General features: G+C 38.0%; 1 protein-coding gene across 2 annotated transcripts in view; it reads left to right on the forward strand.

Moving 5' to 3' along the window:
* Positions 1 to 18,080, forward strand: part of IFT81 (intraflagellar transport 81) — a 122,694-nt gene that overhangs the window by 82,718 nt on the left and 21,896 nt on the right. The window lies entirely within an intron of this gene.

Genomic DNA, 18,080 nt, shown 5'->3' on the forward strand with positions numbered 1-18,080 from the left:
TTTTTTTGAGACAGAGTCTCACTTTATTGCCCAGGCTAGAGTGAGTGCCGTGGCGTCAGCCTGGCTCACAGCAACCTCAATCTCCTGGGCTCAGTGATCCTACTGCCTCAGCCTCCCGAGTAGCTGGGACTACAGGCATGCGCCACCATGCCCGGCTAATTTTTTGTATATATATTTTTAGTTGGTCAATTAATTTATTTCTATTTTTGGTAGAGACGGGGTCTCGCTCAGGCTGGTTTTGAACTCCTGACCTTGAGCGATGCGCCCGCCTCGGCCTCCCAAAGTGCTAGGATTACAGGCGTGAGCCACCGCGCCCGGCCTCTCCTTTATTTTGACAGGGTACTTGAGGAGTTCATTGTTTTTCTTTAAAGATACTAAATTCATATTCATATACTATGCTTTGCTTAATTTTAGTTTCAGTATATTATTCAAAATATCTTGTCTTTATACTTGAAACTCAAATTTCAAATTGTTAGCGTGTCAGTCTTAGGCTAGCTCTTTTTAGTTATCATAAAAAAATTTTTTTAGGCCGGCCGTGGTGGCTCACGCCTGTAATCCTAGCTCTCTGGGAGGCCGAGGCGGGTGGATTGCTCAAGGTCAGGAGTTCGAAACCAACTTGAGCAAGAGCAAGACCCTGTCTCTACTAAAAATAGAAAGAAATTAATTGGCCAACTAAAAATATATAGAAAACATTAGCCGGGTGTGGTGGCACATGCCTGTAGTCCCAGCAGCTACTCGGGAGGCTGAGGCAGTAGGATTGCTTGAGCCCAGGAGTTTGAGGTTGCTGTGAGCTAGGCTGCCGCCATGACACTCTAGCCTGGGGAACAGAGTGAGTCTCAAAAAAAAAAAAATTTTTTTTTTTTTAAAGAAGAAATTTGTTTCTACCCTGTGCAAAATATGCAAACGTGGATCTCTTTGATCCCATGTGTTTTCTACTGTTAATTTTTATTTGAAAACTTGTTTTATAAAGTTTTTTTGTGATCAAAGAACCTAGGACTGGCTAGAGATTATTGGTAAATCTAGCAGCTATAGCAAAAAGAGATGGGATCCATTGGACCAAGGAAGAAGTGGACTTACCAGAAAAGTGGATAAAGAAACGTCTTTAAAATTTTTTTAAGAAAAAAAGAATTTCAGTGTTAGCAAGTGATTTGAATCTGATCTGCCTATTTTATCCTCTTATTTGGGCAAGTATCAGCTACTAGCATTCTCATTTGTGCCTTTAGATCAACTAGTAGATTGACTATGCACTAAAAGAAAAAGCTGTGTTTTAGTATGTAGAAACAAACCCATGTTAATTCAGTATTTTTAGACATTGAGATAGATATATTTGTGTGGTTTTGGCTACTGGTTTATTTTTAAGCCAGTAGTAGGTGATGCTCCTTTAACCAGAATATGAATTCCTTTGCAAATATTTGAAAAAGACTAGAGCCCTTTTAAGAAACAGCATTTTATTTTCCCAGCAGAAAGTCAACTCACACGATTATTAAGCCTGGTGATCATTTTTTTTTTTTTTTTTTTAGCCCTTCATTATTTTTGGTGCTCCTCTAAATTTTTTAAATTGTTAATGACATATATGCCAAGGAATACTTATAATTCTACTGATTTAATTATTGCTTGCCGTCTTTATTCCATACAGAAAGAATATGTGTATTAAATACAAAGGCAGCTTCAAAATTAGTTTATTAACTGAAGCAGAACATCATTATTACTTCAAGGAAAGCAAATTTAAAAAAACCCCTAAAAGTACAAAGTTATTTATAGTTTTTATATAACATTGGACATTTAGTAATGCAGCTTAATGGGTTTTGTGCAGTGACTTTCCACTCATTTTGTGATTTGATTGGAACATTAAAAAGCTTTGACCAACCATGACAGTTTTTGGCAGCTGGCACTTACAGAAGAAGAGCTTATTACATTTTTCCTTCAGGATTTATTCTCTTGCTGGCTAATTGATGATGAGAGTACTTAATCATTTTGGAAAATAATTTGTCTTTCATGTGATGGCCCAAATAAAGGAGAAAAATGTAGCCTGTAAAACCAGTCTCTGTGTTCACAGATTTCCTTCTTCTAAGGACTTGGTGTTGCCAGCTGTTGCATGGGACTGACTGTACAAATTGTAAATTTCAAAAAGCCACTGCTTATCTTGTTTTCTTTATTTGTTCAGGAAACAATCCAACTTTAAAGGTTGTCCTTTAAGAAGAATTTTATAATAGGACAAGAAATTTTCTTTTATAAATCTATTAACAAGTGAATCCAAGACTATGTATTTTCCAGGTATGGAGAACATACCAGAAGGGTCTTAGAACATTGTTCAAAGACATATGGAAATCAAACCAGAAATTACAGAACACCTACTTTTTTCTTTAGATTAATATTTTCTATCATTTTGCTTTAATTCAGCAGACATGAATAATAATAGAAGCCATTTCATTAAACTATCAAATAAATATAAATGTCATATTTATTAATATAATTATTAGTATATATAATTTATAAATTTTTTGGAAAGTTTTAAGCTCTGTATTTTCCATGCATGTTTCTTAAGTTTTTAAGCTAATATAGTACAGAGTACTTTCTGGTCATTTGAATAAATAAGAGGCTGAATATGTTGCTCATACTAAATATGTATAAATTTACAGAATTCTTCTGAATTGAATTTAAAAATATGCACAAATGGGTAACCTGCCATAGCTGCCTTTACAAAGAGGCAAAGTTTGTATTGAAAAAATGACTTTTGTATGCAGATGTGTGTCTGATAGATACCTTGTCTTGCATAAGCATACATCTTAGTGACTAATGAGTGTGAGTAAAGGACTTGTTTCTACAAAGGGTTCTAGGTGCTTACATCATTCCTCTTGCTTTGCATGAAGGAGTGTTTGGCCCTAGGGAGTGGGTAAGATAGCACCCTGATGATTACCTTTCCTTAAGCTTGGTTATCAGTAACTTCATTGTAGTAGTGAAGTGAGAAGTATTTATGTTCAACAAATCCTTCTTTTTTAGACAATCCATTATAGCCAGGAGAGAATTTATAGCCATTATCCATAAATATGCAATTATTTCTGTACTCATACTGGCTTAGCTCCCACTTCCCTTCCTTTTAATGAGAGCAATTTAATTATAGCTGCTTGGTGTGTGGCAGCCAGGCATGAGGTGAATGTTTTGTCTGGGGAGGAGAGAATGGGATCATTAAAAGTTATCTGTGTTTTTTTTTTTCTTTTTGAGACAGAGTCTGGCTCTGTCTCCCCATGTGGAGTGCAGTCTTATCATCATAGTTGACTACAACCTCAAACTTCTGGGTTCCTGCCTCAGCCTCCAATTAGTTGGAACTATAGGCACATACCACCAGGCCCGGCTAATTTTTCTATATTTTGTAGAGATGGGTTCTTGCTCTTGTTCTGCTTGATCTCTAACTCCTGAGTTTAAGTGATCCTCCCACCTTGGCCTCCCAGAATGCTAGGATTATAGGTGTGCGCCACCACATCCAGTTTCTCTGTGTAATTTTGATCTTTGACCCTACGGTCTTAACAATTTTTTTTTTTTTTCTTTTTGAGACAGTCTTGCTTTGTTGCCCAGGCTACAGTGAGTGCCATGGCGTCAGCCTAGCTCACAGCAACCTCAAACTCCTGGGTTCAAGCAATCCTGCTGCCTCAGCATTCGGAGTAGCTGGGACTACAGGCATGTGCCACCATGCCTGGCTAATTATATATATATATTAGTTGGCCAATTAATTTCTTTCTATTTATAGTAGAGACGGGCTCTCACTCTTGCTCAGGCTGGTTTCAAACTCCTGACCTCAAGCAGTCCGCCCACTTTGGCCTCCAAGAGAGCTAGGATTACAGGCGAGAGCCACCGCTCCTGGCCTTAACATAATCTTAAAAAGAGAAAAGTTAACTGTAACTATTATGTAGTCCTACCCTATCCGTGCAAAAGAAACTAGAAAGTAAAATACAGAATCCAGGCCGGGCGCGGTGGCTCACGCCTGTAATCCTAGCTCTCTGGGAGGCCGAGGCGGGCGGATTGCTCGAGGTCGGGAGTTCAAACCAGCCTGAGCAAGAGCGAGACCCCGTCTCTACTATAAATAGAAAGAAACTAATTGGCCAACTAATATATATAGAAAAAATTAGCCGGGCATGGTGGCGCATGCCTGTAGTCCCAGCTACTTGGGAGGCTGAGACAGAAGGATCGCTTGAGCCCAGGAGTCTGAGGTTGCTGTGAGCTAGGCTGACGCCACGGCACTCACTCTAGCCTGGGCAACAAAGTGAGACTCTGTCTCAAAAAAAAAAAAAAAAAAAATACAGAATCCAAGTATTTTTTTAGATACTTGGACAAACATATGCTCTTTGCTCCCATGCTCCCTCTTTTGGCAAACTGGAATTACTTTCTTGGCAAACACCAATAATTTCACAATTTCCTTTCTAGAATTGCTGAGAGGCTTGAGTCACCAAACTTGGTTTACTGCTATGGAAATTCACTATTCAGAGCACAGGAATAAATTAAAGATTTCTGGTTTTCAGTGGAAGTATAAGTTTCCATATTATCAGTTCAGAGTATAATATTAATAGCAGGTTCCTGGCCAGTCATCTTCTTAACTCTGTATATGGTAATCTGCTAAATAGTCATAGAATTTTGGAGCTTGAAAGGAACCTCAGAGTGATGCATATAATCATTTATTAGATTGGGACCTTTGAGGGATCTCTTTCGATCTCTCTATGGTGCAGAAATCAGTTCTGTAGGGCTTGTAGGAAATCACTTTCCAGCTTCAGTAGTGTACCCACAATGCAGCTCACTCCTCGTGAGGGAGCCTATTCCATTATCAGAGCACAGCCTGATTAGTTGTTGGTTCTGAAAGCAAAGCAAACTTACAGAAAGGACTTTTTGTAAACATTAATTCTGCAAAGCAGAATTTAACAAATTTTCTTCCCTGAAACTCAGTAATGATGATGATGATGATGATGATGATGTTGATGGTTCAATCACTCCAGTTGTTCTAGGCAGTCTGAAGTGCTTTATGTATATGAACTAACATAACTATCACAATAATCCTACGAACTAGCTACTATTAACTAAACCTACACTATAGATGAGGAAGCAAGCACAGAGAGACTTCTATCATATTGCACAGCTAATGATTATGGCACACCCAGAATCCAAACCCTCTGCTCTTAACTACTATGCCATATTGCGGTATGACTCATATATGTGCCAGTTGTATCTATACAAACAGGTGGTTGTTCATTTATGAACTATAATATGGTGTGAAATTATTTTTAGTGCTTATTATAAACTTGTAGTACCTTTTTAAAAAATGTGTTTGCTTGCTATACCTGAAGAACAAACTTTACTAAATGATTAAAAGTAAGCTCTGGCCAGGCTCTCACGCCTGTAATCCTAGCACTCTGGGAGGCCGAGGCGGGCGGATTGCTCGAGGTCAAGAGTTCGAAACGAGCCTGAGCAAGAGCGAGACCCCGTCTCTACTATAAATAGAAAGAAATTAATTGGCCAACTAATATATATAGAAAAAATTAGCCGGGCATGGTGGCGGATGCCTGTAGTCCCAGCTATTTGGGAGGCTGAGGCAGAAGGTTTGCTTGAGCCCAGGAGTTTGAGGTTGCTGTGAACTAGGCTGACGCCAGGGCACTCACTCTAGCCTGGGCAACAAAGCGAGACTCCGTCTCAAAAAAAAAAAAAAGTAAGCTCGACCAACCAAATGATAGAATTATACTGAAAGTAAATGTTAAGTAAATAGTTTTATATACAGAAAAAACTGAAGCTTTATAGGTGATAATTTAAATCTCTTTTTGTGAAAGTGTTAAAATCATGCATGTCTCCTATTGCCAGATATTTAGATTGAGTCCAGTTTTTACTTTATGAACAATGCTGCAATGAAACGTTAACCCTTTGCACTCAGATGTCAAGTGTGACTCTACACAGCAGAAATTATAGAGATTAAAATTACTCTTTGAATGTATCAATAATTTGAAATATAAAAAAATCCAAATAAATAAGTTTGTATGAAAAGAAACTCCAGTTTTTTATTCTACTGCCGCACTTTGTAAAATCTGGGGTATTTAAAAAATTAAATCCCGACTAAAATAAAGGAATCGAGAAAAAAGCAAGTGAGTGCAAAGGGTTAAGGTTGAAATACAATAAAATATTAGGTAAAACTATAAAATTTATTTAATTTAGTTAAATCCAGAATCTTTTGAACAATTTTATAGATATTTCTTGCTTTTCTCTATGAAAATGCCAAGAGGCAATTTCTTTCTCTCTTTTTTTTTTCTCCAGGCTTCTTCTTCTTGGTAAGAGGCAGTTTCTCTCTAAATCAAAGAAATTAGCAAGATAATACTTTATTAATTACAGAGAATAAAATTAGAAATCCATTTATTTCTTTGTATGCAAATATTTATTACCTTCTGTGTGTCTGATATTGTGCTAAGTGCTGAAATATAAAGTGAACATGACCTGGTTTTTGCTCTTAAAGACTTTATAGTCTAAGACTCAAATGTTTTACCACAAAAATAAATAATTGCTATGTATATAAAGAACAGTGAGCTTAGAAGATGAAGCAAATAATTCTGACAGGGGCATTGAGGAAAGATTAATGGAAAATGTGGGACTTGAGCTAGATTTGTAAGGGTAAGTTCAGATTTTGATAGGCTAGGGGAAGGTAAAGACATAAAGGCATTTAAGGTTGTGGCATGTTAAGGAAATGACAAGTCTAGTATGGCTCAGTAAGTTACACGGGTGTGGGGGAGGTGGAGAAGGAGTTCCTACTGTGTGCCAAGATTTTGTGCTCTGAATGTGCTGGACAGTCAGACTGTATGAAAGGTATAGTGAAAGTGTAAGATAAGACCCCTGTTGTTAACAGGACTAGCAATACATTAAACAGCAGTAAACATATCAAAAACTAATAACCAAATGCTAAATTTTATGGTGCCATAGAAGTTCCCTCAGAGATCTAGGGAAGACTAGAAGGTCAAAGAAGCGTCAAGGAGGCTTCATCAAAGAGATGGGAATTGATCTGGCTGTGGAAGGATAGGTAAGATATGGGTAGGTGAATGGAAGAGCATGAGAGAGGAAGAGTAAAACCAGCAGGATTCACTGCCTCCTTTTCTTGTTTTCAGCTCTGTAGCAAACATATTGAGCAGAAGAAGGCATGGCTGCCACTTTTAAGGAGTTTAAAGTCCAGTTATCTGCCAGGTGAGGTGGCTCATGCCTGTAATCCTAGCACTCTGGGAGGCTGAGATGGGAGGATCGCTCAAGGTCAGGAGTTTGAAACCAGCCTGAGCAAGAGCAAGACCCCGTCTCTACTAAAAACAGAAAGAAATTAATTGGCCAACTATAAATATATAGAAAAAATTAGCTGGGCATGTGGCACATGCCTGTAGTCCCAGCTACTTGAGAGGCTGAGGCAGAAGGATTGCTTGAGGCCAGGAGTTTGAGGTTGCTGTGAGCTGGGCTGACACCATGGCACTCTAGCCTAGGCAACAGAGTGAGACTCTGTCTCAAAAAAAAAAAAATTCAGTTATCAAGGTGAGAAATGTAACCGGCAATTAAAGCAATTTATATAAGTGCTAGGTTAGCCAGTAAGCAAGCAGGTGCATTTCAGATTTTCTGAAAGTATTTTAAAAATCAAAAGAAGTTTCCATTAGAAAAAGCAGAACTCTACTAGACTTCCCTAAACTCATTTTATGGCTGAGTTTTTGTTTCTTTTCATTACATACCGTGTGGAGTAGCACTGTAATCTTTTTGGGGTCTAGCGTCTCTAAAAGTTTCAATTCAGTTGTCTGGAATGCAATAAAGGCCAAATGGGTGGTAGAGTTAATAATCCTAATGGAATTCAAATGGAAAAAAACACATTAGGTTAGAGCTATTAGAGCCGGGTAGAGGAAGAAAGATTCAAGTTAAACCTCTTATAGAAGCCTGAGTAGAAATTGGCTCAGAGAGGGAGCAAGAGCTCCTGGAGAAGAGGAAGCCCCGAGAGGGAGTAACCTAGGGTACAAGCCAGGCCAGGCTGGAGGGAGTAAGGGAGTTGGAGACAAAATTGCTGAAGGTTTTGAGTTGGTACAATTGTGAATCATTGTCTGTTGGTATGTAATAATTGGACTTATTCTAAATAGCCCTTTGGACTATTGAGGAAATGAGAGAGAGAGTCACTATTTTGTAGAGAATGACAAATGATCATCTCATGGAAGACTGCTATGATGGACTAAGTTTGGTTTATTTTGTGTGTGACAGAGAAGAGCAGTATAGGCAGTAAACCAGTTATTTGTTTCATTGTAGTTTGGGGGATATTTTTCACACTAATTCAAAGAGTTAACATTTTATTCTTTGATTCAGTTTATAACTGTATAATCTATACCATCACTTTTTTGTTACATGTAACATTTTCATATTTGTGAAAAAGATTTGATAATGAGGATAAGGAATTTAGCTGAGAAACAGAATATTTAAAAGTTATATTTTATTGGGAGACTTTTTATAAGTTTATATGATTTCCTATATTTTAAAAAATGTGAGAAAAAATTCAAAGCTGGTCTTTCACTGTGCATGATTTTTTTTCTTGAGAGTAGGAAAAAACTTATTGTAATAATTGCCAAGTTGCTAAGAAGAGCCTCAACCCTTGAAGATACCCACTTGCTAGTGACTTGGCAGTGTCAAACAAATGTTCAACTTTTATTCTGACACTTCTTGAAGAATTTGATTGAAACTATATATGTCCAGATAACACTCAGCAAAGTGCCCTTCTTGCATTTGTTTCAAGATATATTTGGAAACAAGAGAGATGACCTTGGATTCAGCTGCTTTTCCAATTTAGGACTTCTCTTGGGTCTACTGAATAATAATATTCCCCAACATTGAAAATTCAACAAATGGAAAAACATTTTAGTTACTATGTGCCATAAGTCCTATGATAGAGGACTTTTTCTCCCAGCAATATGTTCTGCCTCTGAAAGAAATGATATATTTAGCCCACAAACTCTATATTAGCTTTCTAACCATCTACTTCAAAATACATTTAGAAACACATTTGCTTTTCATCAGAATGCCTTTTTGTAATCTAAATTGAGCTATCCTTGCTTTTTAAAATATTTTATTATCTAAGAAATAAAAAACAACCAGCAGTTAACTCAGCTTTTTCTTTCTGGCATTCAGAATTTCATTTGAAGCCAGAGTTCATTGTAGCTTGATGTAAGATCTAAAAGAAGACTTTGGAGGCTCAGCTATCCCCTTCTAAGGTTATTGCCACCTGTCTAGATGACAATAGAAGTCCTGCTAGTCTAACATCAGCCTGAATGCCAAGGTTAGCTTCCAGCTGTATCTACATTTAGCTCATGGAGACGGATGTTTTAACTGTCTTTAAAGTGGCATCCTTTCATTTACCATTTTGCATATTTTGGAGGTGTAAGCAGTTCCATTTTTAATTTGTTGTCATGGTCACAGGACAAGACTTAGGTAACCTTTTTGATAGGACAGTTTTATTATTAAGCAAATACACAAGAATTATAGTCTGATGATTGTCGATGTGGCATATTAACAGGGATAGTAATGTTTTCTATTTTCATATGTTTTCCTAAAATGTTATAGGCAATCAGAGCATTTATAGATATTATTATGTTGTTAGCAATAGTCTCCAGCCTATGCAATTCATTAATTCCCAATAAAATGGTGTGTTACACACATGCACATGCAAACATACACATGTTGGAAATAAATAAACACACCATGTTATAATCCTTTAAAGGATAGCTTGTTCTTGAGAATTCCTTGTTGTTTGATTTGGTACCAAGTATTACTTCAATTATTAGCCACAAGGTGAGTGATTTTTGACCAGATAGTCAACAGATTTTAAAACTGTTACCACTTAACATACTTTTAAAGATGGCCTGTCCTATCAGATGATAGACAGATCTTAACTTTTTAATTGTTATAAATTATTGCACCAGCATTACTTTGTAGTTTCCTAACTCAAAAACTGATGACCTTTATTTTTAATCTGACATTTATTCCTTTATAAAAACAGATTTTGCATGGGCGTGGCTATCCTGTGTACATTTCCATTATTGTAATGATGTTGAACTAGAACAATTGCTAAAGTTACCAACTGCCCTAATTAAGTAAATAAGATCATGTACTGTCCAAGCTAATAGATTTTACCGGATAAGCAGCAAAATTTGCTTTTCCTGGTGTCAGACTCTTCCAACTATACAACTTTTGAACTGTGTTTTTTAAAAATATGAAACGTAGGCCGGGCGCGGTGGCTCACGCCTGTAATCCTAGCACTCTGGGAGGCCGAGGCGAGCGGATTGCTCAAGGTCAGGAGTTCAAAACCAGCCTGAGCGAGACCCCGTCTCTACCATAAAAATAGAAAGAAATTAATTGGCCAACTAATATATATAATATAAAAATCAGCCGGGCATGGTGGCGCATGCCTGTAGTCCCAGCTACTCGGGAGGCTGAAGCAGGAGGATTGCTTGAGCCCAGGAGTTTGAGGTTGCTGTGAGCTAGGCTGACGCCAGGGCACTCACTCTAGCCTAGGCAAGAAAGCGAGACTCTGTCTCAAAAAAAAAAAAAATATGAAACGTATGTATATGAAAATGTATATGAAAGCATATGTATATGAAAATATGAACATGTATATAGGCCGGGCACAGTGGCTCATGCCTGTAATCCTAGCACTCTGGGAGGCCAAGGCAGGCGGATTGCTCAAGGTCAGGAGTTCAAAACCAGCCTGAGCAAGAGTGAGACCCCATCTCTACTAAAAATAGAAAGAAAGTAATTGGCCAACTAATATATATAGAAAAAATTAGCCGGGCATGGTGGCGCATGCCTGTAGTCCCAGCTATTTGGGAGGCTGAGGCAGAAGGATTGCTTGAGCCCAGGAGTTTGAGGTTCCTGTGAGCTAGGCTGACGCCATGGCACTCTAGCCTGGGCAACAGAGTGACAGTCTGTCTCAAAAAATATATATATACAAAAAAAGAAAAATAAGATGATGTTCTACAAAATGTTCCTAAGATCTCTGGTACTCAAGGACAATTTTAATGCGGAAAATTTCTCAGAGGAAAGGTAATTTTATTTTAAGTAATGGATTAAATGTGAGTCTTGCTGAGTGTTTTCATAAAACATTTGTTTTCCAAAGTATGTTTTCTCATCCTTCTTCTAAAAACATATACAAAACTCTGAGCCAAAGAATCAAGACTATTCCTGCATGGTTTGTGCTTGTTAAGTTTGTAAGTATGTTCCAGGAGCCCTTTCTCTCTATACAGCTCTCCTTATGTTTTCAGGTACTCTTATAAATATTTAATAAGTATTCTTTGCTTGTGAGTAAGTACCTCTCTGTCAACCTTCTTAAGACAGGAGAGATTTCTAGCAATTATAGAATAACATGGTTCTCTAAACACTTGTTATCTGTGTCTTCCATAGATGAAATTCATATCCAACTATCTCCAAATTTACATAGAATGTGGTTTATCCAGATAGTATATTTGCAGTCCCATCAAATCAAGAGTTTTCTTTTTCTTATCATGCCCATATATCTTACCTTGATCTTTTTGTTACAAAATCCAGACATATTTATTTAACGGAGACATATCTAATATGTTCCTAGTTAAAATTCATTTTAAAGGTTGGTCCGAGTGCAGTGGTGTTTACAACTAATTGATCACAACCAGTTACAGATTCCTTTGTTCCTTCTCCATTCCCACTGCTCCACTTGACCAGCCTTAAAAAAAAAAAAAAAAAAAATTCATTTTAAAAATCGGGTTTTTTTCTGTCTCTTACCCTATCATTTTTTGTTCTTTCTGTTTATGGTTTTTCCTTCCTGGTTATATGTTTTATCACTTTACTATTCAAACTTTATTCTGATCTTCTCTCACACATTCTCTTACCAGTGAGTTCACTTTTGGAGCATCTTTCAAAATATTATTTTTTAAAAAATACATGCTGTGGGCATGATTGCACAACTCTGACTGTACTAAAAACCACTGAATGTATAAATGTACAAAAACATTTTAAATGGGTGAATTGTGTGTTAAGTGAATTATGTCCAAAAAAACCTGTCAAAAATACATGCTCAATATATTTTCAATTCAAAGAATATTATACTACCCTAAAGAGAACAACTTAAAAAAAAAAAAAAAGAATATTACATCAGAAAAATACAATATTTGTAACCCTAACAATATTTGTACTTCCATAATATGATGAAATAAAAGGAAAAAAAAAAAAGAAAAATAAAAAGACCTCACCTACCACGGTCTTCTCACTTCTCAGAGATATTTCTTAATTAGGTTTTGGAATATTCTTCCAAATGCTATAATTGTATAACAAGCACAAATAAACATTTATATCCTTTCTAAATTTTAGACAAAAGGAGTTATATTCACTGTTTTGCATCTTTTTTAATTCTAAGTCTAATAAGTACATATAGCATTAATAGTTGCAGAGTATTGGACTGTAAGCATATAGCACAATTTAATTAACAAGTTTCTTATTGAACATTCTTCTACATATATCTTTATACCCTTATGCAAATATATCTCTAAGAAAAAAATTATAGAAGTAGAATTATTGGGTTTAAAAGTATGTTCATTAAAAACTGTAATAGATTGCCAAATTGCCCTCCAAAAAGCTGGTAACAATTTGTATTGGCATCAGCAGAATATGACACCTAGTTTGCTGTCCCCTTGCCTATACTAGGTAAACTGGCTTTATAGTAACCTTGCCAATATGATAGATTTAAATAATTAATTTCTATTTTTAAAATTATGAGTGAGGTTGAGTTTTTATGGCCCATTTTTAGTTTCTTTTTTTTTTTTTTTTTTTTTGAGACAGAGTCTCGTTTTGTTGCCCAAGCTAGAGTGAGTGCCCTGGCGTCAGCCTAGCTCACAGCAACCTCAAACTCCTGGGTGCAAGCAATCTTCCTGCCTCAGCCTCCTGAGTAGCTGGGACTACAGGCATGCGCCACCATGACCGGCTAATTTTCTCTCTATATATATTAGTTGGCCAATTAATTTCTTTTCTATTTATAGTAGAGACGGGGTCTTGCTCTTGCTCAGGCTGGTTTTGAACTCCTGACCTCGAGCAATCCTCCCGCCTCGGCCTCCCAGAGAGCTAGGATTACAGGCATGAACCACCTCAACTGGCCCCATTTTTAGTTTCTTATGTATATTTTTCTCTATTTAAAAGAAGTCCATAAAAATTATTTTAGAAATTTTGAATGATACTGAAAATAAAGTTACCTATAGTATCACCCAGAGATTATCACCATTTACAGTTTTATTTCTTATCTTCTTTCTGTGATATTTATCCTGTGATTGTTTTTAACAAATAATGAAGGTTGGTAAAGGAGATTTTTCTGTTTAAAATATGCAGTTTATAAAAATGAAGTTATAATTTAGCTACCTAGAGTACTGCTTTGAGCTCTTTTAATCAAGGTGCTATATAAATATTCAGTGGACTGAACTCCCCTCTGCCACGGATCAGCTAGTGGAAAAATCATTAACATTCTTTCCTTGACACTGCCCTGTCGCTACCAGGTCTCAAACTGGATGAGATTTCCTATGAGCCAATAGGTCTTTTAGTGGGAAGCTCTGTGATCTCTTAATGGCATGGAAGATAGAGGGATCCTCTACCTTAAAAAAGAAGCGCACACACATTCTCTTAAATACATTTGTGTGTATGTATTTACATATATATACCTACATGTGTATATATGTATCTGTATATAATTATTATATGCACATACACATATGTAAAACAGGAGATGAGATTAGTGAGCCAGAACAGAAATATGGAGAAGGTGTGATAAACACTGAGGGAACAGTAAAATGATTAGCACATAGGGTCAGTCAGTCATTCAAAGACACAAGCCTGGTATGCCTCCTTATCTGATTCTCCTTTAGACAGTCAGAGCATGGAATACAGGATTGGTTTCTTTCTTGCTTCCTCTCCTCTCCTCTCCTCTCCTCTCCTCCTCCTCTCCTCTCCTCTCCTCTCCTCTCCTCTCCTCTCCTCTCCTCTCCTCTCCTCTCCTCTCCTCTCCTCTCCTCTCCTCTCCTCTCCTCTCCTCTCCTCTCCTCCCCTCCCCTCCCCTCCCCTCCCCTCCCCTCTCCTTTCTCTCCTCTCCTCTCCTCTCCTCTCCTCTCCTCTCCTCTCCTTTCTCCTCTCCTTTCTCCTCTCCTTTCTCCTCTCCTTTCTCCTCTCCTTTCTCCTCTCCTTTCTCCTCTCCTCTCCTCTCCTCTCCTCTCCTCTCCTCTCCTCTCCTCTCCTCTCCTCTCCTCTCCTCTCCTCTCCTCTCCTCTCCTTTCTCCTTTCCTTTTTCCTTTCTTTCGACAGGGTCTCACTCTGTTGCCCAGGCTGGAGTGTATTGGTGACACTTAAACTCCTGCAGCCTTGAACTCCTGGCTCAAGTAATCCTCCTGCCTCAGCCTCCCAAATAGCTGGGACTATAGGCATGTGCCACCACACCCAGCTAATTTATTTTTATTTTTTTGTAGAGACAGGGTCTCACTATGTGGTTCTCAAACTCTTGACCTCTAGTGATCCTCCCCCTTTGGCCTCCCAAAGTGCTGGGATTACAGGTGTTAGCCTGTTCTACTCTTAATCACCTTTGCAGATACTGTCTATTTTAATGCCCCAAAGCATGATCAAATAAAGAATGATGAGAAACAAATTGAAATGCACATTTCATTTTCCAAATTCTTTTGTCAAAAACTCTAGAGAGGCTGGGCGAGATGGCTCACGCCTGTAATCCTAGCTCTCTGGGAGGCCGAGGCAGGCGGATTGCTCGAGGTCAGGAGTTCAAAACCAGCCTGAGCAAGAGCAAGACCCCGTCTCTACTATAAATAGAAAGAAATTAATTGGCCAACTAATATATATATACAAAAAATTAGCCGGGCATGGTGGCGAATGCCTGTAGTCCCAGCTACTTGGGAGGCTGAGGCAGGAGGATTGCTTGAGCCAGGAGTTTGAGGTTGCTGTGAGCTAGACTGATGCCACGGCACTCACTCTAGCCTGGGCAATAAAGTGAGACTCTGTCTCAAAAAAAAAAAAAAAAACTCTAGAGAGATTTATAAAGTGATTAAACAATGTAGGACTTTTTGGTGTAAGAAAAACTATATGATGCCAAGGCCTTAAAGGCTTTTGGCAAGTCCTGTGTATTGAAGGTTTTTAGTTGTTTTTCTAGAAATGTGTTTGACCTATTATAACTGCTTTTGAAATACTTTGTAATATATCTTTGATGCTGAGTTATTTTTTTCCTTCAAGCCAGTGGTCTTCCTAACCGATTTAGTTTGAGTTAGCTGTATTCCTGTCTGTGAATAACACTTGTCTCCTATTCTGTCATAGCAACAGCCTCAGGTTCCACAGCTCATTAAAAGAATGCAAGGGGCAGCTGTAGATATTGTTAGGTCACAGAACCTAGCAATGGTATTTTTAAAGAAGAATCAAAGTTCATTTTCAGTCTTCCTACCTTAATTTTTTAACAATTTTATTGAGCTAATTCACATACCATATAATTCAACCATTTAAAGTATACAGTTCAGTGGTTTTTGATATATTTCCAGTGTTGTGCAACCACCACTACCTTCACTTTTAGAACATTTCACCATCCCCCAAAAAAACCTATTAGCAGTCACTCTCCATTCCCCAAGTCCCCCAGCCTTAGGCAGCCACTAACCTACTTTCTGTCCCTATAGATCTATCTCCTCTGAAATTTCATGTAGATGGAAGTATATCATATATAGGCTTTTGTGTCTGGCTTCTCTCACTTAGCATACTGTTTCCAAGATCATCCCTATCGTATCATGTATAATTACTTCATTTTTTTTAAAAAAGAACTATGGTGAAATACACATAAAATGTACAATCTTAACCATTTTTAAGTGTACAATTCAGTAGTGTTAAGTACTTTCATATTGTTTTGGAACCAATCTCTATAACTCTTAATCTTGCAAAATTGAAACTGTATACCCATTAAAAAACAACTCCCCATTTCCCACTCCTTGCATCCTCTGCCACCCACCGTTCTACTTTCTGTTTCTATGAATTTGACTACTCTAGGTACCTCATGTATGTGAAATCATTCAGTATTTGTCTTTTTGTGACTAGCTTATTTAACATTAGCATAATGTCCTCAAGAACCTTGTCATCCATATCATTTGTGTTGTAGAGTGTGTCAGGTTTTCCTTCCCACTTCATTTATTTTATGGATAAATAATATTCCAAAGTATAGATAGGCCACATTTTGTTTATGCATTGACCAGGTGACAGACATTTTGGGTGGTTTCTACTTTTTGACGATTATGAATAATGCTGCTATGAATATTTATGTACAAGTTTTTGTGTGGACATGCTTTCAGTTCTCTTGGGTATGTACCTAGGAGTGGAATTACTGGCTCATCTGGTAACTCCATGTTTAACTTTTTAAGGAGCTGCAAAACTTTTTCGAAGCAATTGTACCATTTTATATTCCCACCAGCAAAGTGTGAAGGTTGCAAATTCTCCACATTGCCAACAACACTTGTTATTGTCCTCCTTTTTTATTATAGCCACCCTAATAGGTGTGGAGTAGTATCTCATTGTAGTTTTGATTTGCATTTCCCCAGTAGCTCATTTTCATGTGCTTATTGGCCATTTTTGTATCTTACTTGGAGAAATGTCTATTCAAATTCTTTACCCATTTTTTTAATTTCCACCTTGTTTTTTTTGTTTGTTTGTTTTTTTGGTGTGAGACAGGATCTCTGTCACCCAGGCTGGAGTGTAATTGAGCAGTTGTAGTTCACTGTAGCCTCAAACTTCTGGGCTCAATCAACCCTCCTGCCTCAGCCTCCCGAGTAGCTAGGACTACAGGTGCATGTCACTACACGTGGCCAACTTTTTTTTATTTTTAAAAAATTTTTTGGAGGGACAGGGTCTTGCTGTGTTGCCCATGCTGGTCTCAAACTCCTGGCCTCAAGTGATCCTCTTGCCTCAGCCTCCAAAAGTGCTGGGATTACAGGTGTAAGCCATTGCACCTGGCATGTGCCCACTTTTTCATTGAATTACTTATCTTTTTATTATTGAATTGAAAGAATTCTTTAGTCTGTATACAAGTCCCTTATCAAACACTATTTACATGACAATGGATTGTGTAGGGGTTGTAAAATGGAAGAAGGGAACTCAGTGGAGGAGGTCTTTACAGAGAGGTGAGAGATGATGGCTTAGACTGGGACAATAGCAGTAGAAATAAAGAAAATCGGACAGGTTCAGGATGTATTTGAAGTAGAGTCAATAAGATTTTCTGGAAGTAGGAGGTCAGGGAAAGGAATCAAGGATGACTTTCAGATGTTATCACATATTGAGTTAGAAAAGATTAAGGGAGAAGCAGATTTAGGTGAGGTGGGTCAAAGGAAGGGTTCTGCTTTGTTCATGCTAAGTTTGAAGGCCCTATTGGACGTCTGAGAGGAATTGCCAGGTAGGAGCTACATCTAGGAGCCTGGCATTCCAGGGAAAGGTCAGAGATAGAGATAAAGATCTGGGAATCAGGAACATGTAGGTCTTTTCACTCCTCCACCCCTCTGTGCTCCCTTCAGTTCCCCCTCCCCCAACAATCTTTCTCCTAGCTTCCTATTTCCTCCAGACCAGGGAGTACCCCCCCCAGGGGGTCATCCTCTGGAAACCTTTCCATTGTGGAACCAGCACACACCAAGGTTAAAAACCTTTACCCTCAACCTCGGGATTGTTCCTTTTCACTTACATATTAAAATGTGCAATTACCCAGGGAAACTAAAAGGGACAAGTATGTTTGAGGGAGAGGGACTTTTGGAAACATTAGAGGAGTTGATGAAGCTGGTTCAGATTTGGATTGGCCCTGAAATGGTTGCTAAGTGGTAGGGACGGTGGGGCCTGAAAAGAAAGTGCAGTGCAGAGTTGGCATAGTAGGTGAGCCAGCGTGGTACTACTCTGAGCTCAGAGGGCCTTTTGGTACCTTTTTAGTGGGTATTACAATTTGAGAGAGATGTCATGAAGGAAGTGCAGGCAGAATCTTCCTAGGGAAACACCTTGCTGTGATCATTGCTTTACAAAGTCTAACTGAAAAT

Source organism: Microcebus murinus, chromosome 22 (genome assembly GCF_040939455.1).
Source record: "Microcebus murinus isolate Inina chromosome 22, M.murinus_Inina_mat1.0, whole genome shotgun sequence".
NCBI lineage: Eukaryota > Metazoa > Chordata > Mammalia > Primates > Cheirogaleidae > Microcebus > Microcebus murinus.